This window comes from Pinus tabuliformis, chromosome 5_2, assembly GCF_031772625.1.
Source record: "Pinus tabuliformis cultivar Carrire ecotype Pingquan chromosome 5_2, CPIR1, whole genome shotgun sequence".
Lineage (NCBI taxonomy): Eukaryota > Viridiplantae > Streptophyta > Pinopsida > Pinales > Pinaceae > Pinus > Pinus tabuliformis.
In genome coordinates this window covers 679,493,446-679,499,445 of record NC_142306.1, presented here as the reverse complement: position 1 = coordinate 679,499,445, position 6,000 = coordinate 679,493,446, and positions in this window count along the sequence as shown.

Genomic DNA, 6,000 nt, shown 5'->3' with positions numbered 1-6,000 from the left:
ATGGGCCAGTGATCTGAACCATGGCAAGGGAGAATAGGAGGCTCAAAATTGGTACCATAAACATAGAGAGACTTTGCTATGAGGAATCTATCGAGTCTTAAAACTATTTGATATGTGCCTCCTTGCTTATTTTCCAATGTATAAGTCTGTGTGTGTTCTTAAATATGTAAGTTTGGAGTTATTGACAAATTCCACGAATTAATAGGGGTTTTCCTCATCGAGTATAAGAATCCCAACTTTATTTTCATTGATATTTTATATCATGTTAAAATCCCCACCTAAAATCCAAAAAAATTCCCCTAGAAAATTTGAGGCTCTTTAGAGGTTTTGATGGAAGACCTTTTTCAGAGGAATACCAGGGTCAAAAATATTGGTTATGAAACTGAAACTAGTTGAACCAATGGGTTGAAAGCTAGCAATTATGATATTGAGAAGGGAAAAGGAATCTTGAAGAGTGACGAAGGAAGGGTTCCATGTGATAGAAATACCTCTTAATGCGCCTTGGGGATCCTAGGCTAGATAATCACAGTTTATCTAAACATTTTCCAAAAGCTTGCTCAGGGACTCAGAAGAGCATTTTGTTTCCTGAGTCATCATGATCTCAAAGTGTTTTTAGTGGATTTTTTTTAGGAGTCTTTGCTTGGATTTCCCGTTAAGACCCCTAGTGTTCCATGAGACAGCCTTAATTAATGATGTTTAGAGGAGGGTTGAAAAATGGCAGACTTTGGTGACACTCTACAATTATTCACGCAGTAATCCCCTAGTTCATGTAGTAATCGTTTATTTCTTTTCTTCCCTCTTTTATTGTGTTCTTTATGGATACTGAATTGATCTATGAAAGCATTTATTTTGATTCCATGAGAGGAAAAACAAGAAACATGGTTAGGAGTATTACCTGGTTAGTGAGCTTGATGGAGAATTAGATCTTTATTTTGGATGTATGCTCTAATGAATATTTGAACTTTCTCCTTGGGAATAGTTGCTCGGTCTTTGTTTCTCCATTCCTCAAGAAGATATTTCAAATCAATGTTTTGCAGATCCATTGCCTTGAAATCTTCTGCATCAAAAAAAACTTGGGTGTTATCCCCCATTTGTAGATCATGCTAGTAATCTTTAGCAATCAATTGTGTATGTACATGTTTTGTTAGTTGGGTTGGTTTCTAACAGATTTTCCCAATCTCTTCTGCTTTGGCCTTTTCTCCTTCAATATTGTCTCATTTTCTTCTAGTTACTGGAGGACCCTATAATGGTTATGGCATGTTGCATTTTCAGAGGTTGGATTCTCTATTCAATGGAGAATTTGGGGTTAAGCTTAGCAAGGGTGAAATAAGGTGACAAGGGAGGACAAAATTTGATCCACTCCCTTAAGATTTAATCAATATTGTGTATCACTTGATGTATAATTGGTGCCCCCCCCTCTCTAGCATGAGAAGAAGACACGTGACCTCTACCTGCAAGGGAAAATATGTTTTAATTATGAATGGGAGTAAGCCACACAATTGATCTCCCCAACACTCGGATATCAATTCCTTAAGGCACTTCAGCATGAAGCATATATGTATAATTAGTGAAGTAATACAAATAATGATTGTGTAGGACTTGGAGGATTTGATGAGATTGTAGACAAAAATAAATAACTGCATAGATAAATATATTTCCTAATTGTAATGTGGATTTTGAGGGTGTGAAGATGGAGGCATTGGAGGTCTACAAATCTAGATTTGTGCGAGTGAAGGATCATTGTGAAGGATCTATTGTCGTTGAGAATATTTTTCTATGGATTTGGGGAGGTAGGCTTTTGTTTTCTTTCTTGATGGGGAAATTTGGATGTTTTTCTCTTGCATGCTATGAAGATGGAGATCGTCGTTGTGTTTTTGTACTTATTCGATTTAGTGAGGGTCATCTTATCCCCTCTCTATTAAATCGTGCTCTTTTCCATAAGAATGGGATTGTTTTTGCGTGGTTTCCAAGGTTGTTATGTAGTTTGATTTGTGCTTTCATTGGCTTTGGGGGTGTTTCCATGTTTTTTTTGCATATATAGAGTTGGGCAAAGGATCACTAAGTGCATTGGCTGAGACAAACACTTCTGGGGAGTTTTCCATTGTTGATCTTCATGTTTCAACCTTCCCCCATGATATTTTCCTTCTCATTCTTGCACCATTCCCCTCAAATTCAAGCAAATATGAAAGAAATACTCCCTCTTTCTTCTTTGTTTGGGTCGGTGGGAAGATTATAAGACCTAAACCCTATTAAAGGGTTTTAAGTTTTTATTAAGACATTTAAATCCATATATGGGTCACTGCATTTGATAAAGTGGTGTCCCTAAAGCAAATATTGGAGAAATCCTTAGGGATTCCTATAGCCATATAATTCCTAATTTGTGAAGGGAAATAGATGCAAGGTTTGTTACATTTCCTTGAATATATTATTTCTAGGAACTCCACCATCATCGTGTTGCTAAGGTTTTGTGGGGGTGCAATGGGACCCATAAACCCATTTTCTTCAGCTTCATACAAGGATGTGGCACAGGTTAAGGGGCCCATTTGGGAAGACCATCCTTAATCCCTTCCAGAACCATTTATTATTCAAAATATGGATAAAATTCTAGCACTGGGTGTCAATAATAAAGATGTAAACCATATCTTCTTTGTTCTCCAGTCAAGGGCTACTATTTGTAGATTTAATGGATTCTGGTCAAGATCCAAAGTATTGCAACAGTGGGTTTTTACAACTTGGACAAAAAATTGTGACATTTATCTTTGTTCTAAAGGCTTTTTTATTATACAATTTGATTCCCAAGAAGATTTAGATAAGGCTTGAAGGAAAGGACTTGGTTTTGGGGAAGGGAAGGGCTCTTCATCACTTAGTTTCCAGAGTTTGATTCTTCAACAATGGTAGTAACAAAGATGTCGATTTGGGTAAGGTTTTCAAATCTTCATCTTCTTTTTTGGCATCACAAGGTACTAGACAATACCTTCAGCACTTTCAAAAAATCGATGTTTAAAGAATAAACAAAGGTTTATATATCTTTGTTCATATCTGTATAAAAATAGACCTAAGCAAAGGTCTACCCAATTGTATGTTACTTAAACATAGATCTTATCAATGGATCCAAACCTTGGATTATGAAAACAAACATTTAAATGTCATACAAGTTTCCAAACATGACACTTGCATGATTCTTGTCCATGGGCTAAAAAGCCCCCCCAAAAAAGAAAAAGGGGCAGGGCCATAAAACAAACATATGGCAACCTTTTGATCCCATTTTTATGAAGGATAAAGAAGAGAAAATCAAGGAGGAACCTCCAAAATACGACGATATGAGAACTTAGAATCTTGATGAACCTACAAAACCCATGTAGAATTTTATAGAGATAGGAACGATCTTTGAATCCAATCATCCTAGCATTGCGACACGCAAAGAGGACGAATTGGTGGCTTCAAAGAGAGCCCATGTTTCATAAAGTTCAAATTCTAATAAACAACACTAAAGAGGACGAATTGGTGGCTTCAAAGAGAGCCCATGTTTCATAAAGTTCAAATTCTAATAAACAACACCTCCCTATGGTGTCTATGACTGAGTTGGTAGTTGTACCTATTGATCCACCTTCAAGGGTATGGAAGAAGGTCCAAAGAGAGAAAGTAAAGAAAGAGAAGTTAGGTGACTATTATAACACTTAATTTCTCTTTTGTTTTTATTTTTGTTTTAGAGCCAAGAGTTTGTTAATATACTCTCACAAGACTATAATATTACTCATACTAAATGTTTATAGCATCTACAAAATATATATATTTTTTCCCTTCTAAGTTGCGATGAAATTACGATTTTTTTGTTGAGAAGTGTAGCAAGAAAGTCTCAATTTGACTTTGTCTTCATCAAATTGATAAAATTTGAATTTCCACATCAGCAGACAACTTGGAGGCAGTTAACTGAGGTAACATGGCTCTTGTCACTCAATTAGCTCAATAAATTCGAGTTACAAGGCTTAGAATTCAATTATGCATGTGTGATTGCTAATTTGTAGCAATCCAGTTTAGTTAATTCTAGTTGTATTCAGTTAAACTAGTTCTAATTGTTGATAGAATTACTTGGAGGTCAATTATGCAGTGGGACAATAGTCTAACTCAGTGATCATCCAGTTAATTGATCAATCGACCAAAAATAACTAGTGCATGTAGAGAATTCAAGTTCTCCAACTATGTTGGAGATTCCAAGGCAGTGTAACATCAGTTGTAGACTAGTCATGAGCGTACAAGTGTTGCATGCAATCAGAGATCCAACCTTGGGAATTGTGCAATTAATTGGAGGGAAATCCTAAAAAGGGGCCTAATTCCTCATGATTTGCGCAAGGAAATAGGTGGTCAAGAAGAGGTAGAAATTGACTAAGTCAAAATCCTAAAAAATAGGGGCCTAATTCCTTCGGATTTGCGCAAGGAAATAGGGGCTCAAGAAGAGGTAGAAATTGACTAAGTCTGGGTCAGAGCTTCTCATTGAGTAGAGAGAAAGGTTATTCACTTGCAGGTTGTGCTTAGAGCGAGAAAGCAATTGTAATACATTTTCTATTCATCTGATTAATGCAAGCAAGCTTAAGGGGTTTTTACTAATTGATTTCCCCTAGATAAATTTGTGTTCTTCTGTATGTGGTTGACGCATGTTAACGAATGTTTTTCTAAATTGTGAATTAATTTCCGCACAACAGTAGAGCAGAATTGTGTCTCTTGATTTAAATTAAATTTATTGAGAACTTGCAATTCTATCACCATATTTCTACATGGTATCATAGCAAGATTCACATTATAACAAGAATTTCGAAGTTGTTCCTCGGGAGGTTTGAATTTGCAACTTCTGTGTAGAAAGATTTCTTCAGAGTTGGGAGAATGGCCTTCAATGGACTGAGATTAGAGTATGCCCAGGAAAGAGCTCAATTTTCATTGCATGGAAGGATCGCATGGAGGTAGTGCTTGATGACAATGGATTGTTGGAATATGTCAATACATACATTCCAAAACCAAGATCAGTTGATGCCCAGAACCTAGCCCAATGGAATAAAGATGTAGCCAAGACAAGGAGAATAATCTTGGAGGGAATGAGAAACCACATTGTCTCAAATCTCTAGGGGAAAGAAACTCCTTTCGGAATGTAGAAGGCACTAACAGATCCATTCGAGAATAGAAGTGACCATAGAAAATTGCCCCTCAAAGACAAAATTCAAAATATCAACATGTAGAAGAATGATACTATTTTGCAGTATCTCACCAGATTCACACAAGTTTGTGATGAGCTTGGAGGGGTTGGTGTGAATGTTGCAAAAGATGACCTAGTGATCCTAGCTCTTCTAGGCCTTCTCAAAAGTTGGCATAGCTACCAGGACTCAGTGAACGAGAGGGAGAAATTACCGAATTAGGAATGCTTATAGTTTGATTTGGTACAAGAAGAGATCAAACTAAATACCAGATATGGAAGTTCATCCAAGGGAGAGGATGTAGAAAATTTTGCATTGGTTGGAAAGGGAAAGAAGGGAAAAGAGAAGAAGTCTCAAACCAAACCAGAATCCAGCCAAGGGGGCAAGAAGAAAGACTTTTCCAAAATAAAATGCTTCAATTGTTATGAATTTGGGCACTGTGCTACAAAGTGTCAACACAAAAAGCCTATCAAGAAGAAATTAGGAGAAGGAGCAGGTGAATCATTGGCTTCACAATTTTAGCTAGGCTTCACCCTTATCGCATGCATGGTTAGCACTGGGATGGGGAGTCTATGGTACTTTGACTCAGGTAGCTCATTCCACATGATAAGTTGTAGAGAGTTTTTTAGTGACCTGGAGGAGAAATATCTCCATATGCATATTGAGCTTGGGGACGACTAAAGGTATAATGCTACTAGCATTGTTATAGTAACCTTTAAGAGGGAGTTGGGATCCCCTCTTCGCCTCAAAGATGTCATGTTTGTTCCAGGCTTGAAGAAGAACCTCATCTCTATAGCATTTTTGGGAAGACCATGGC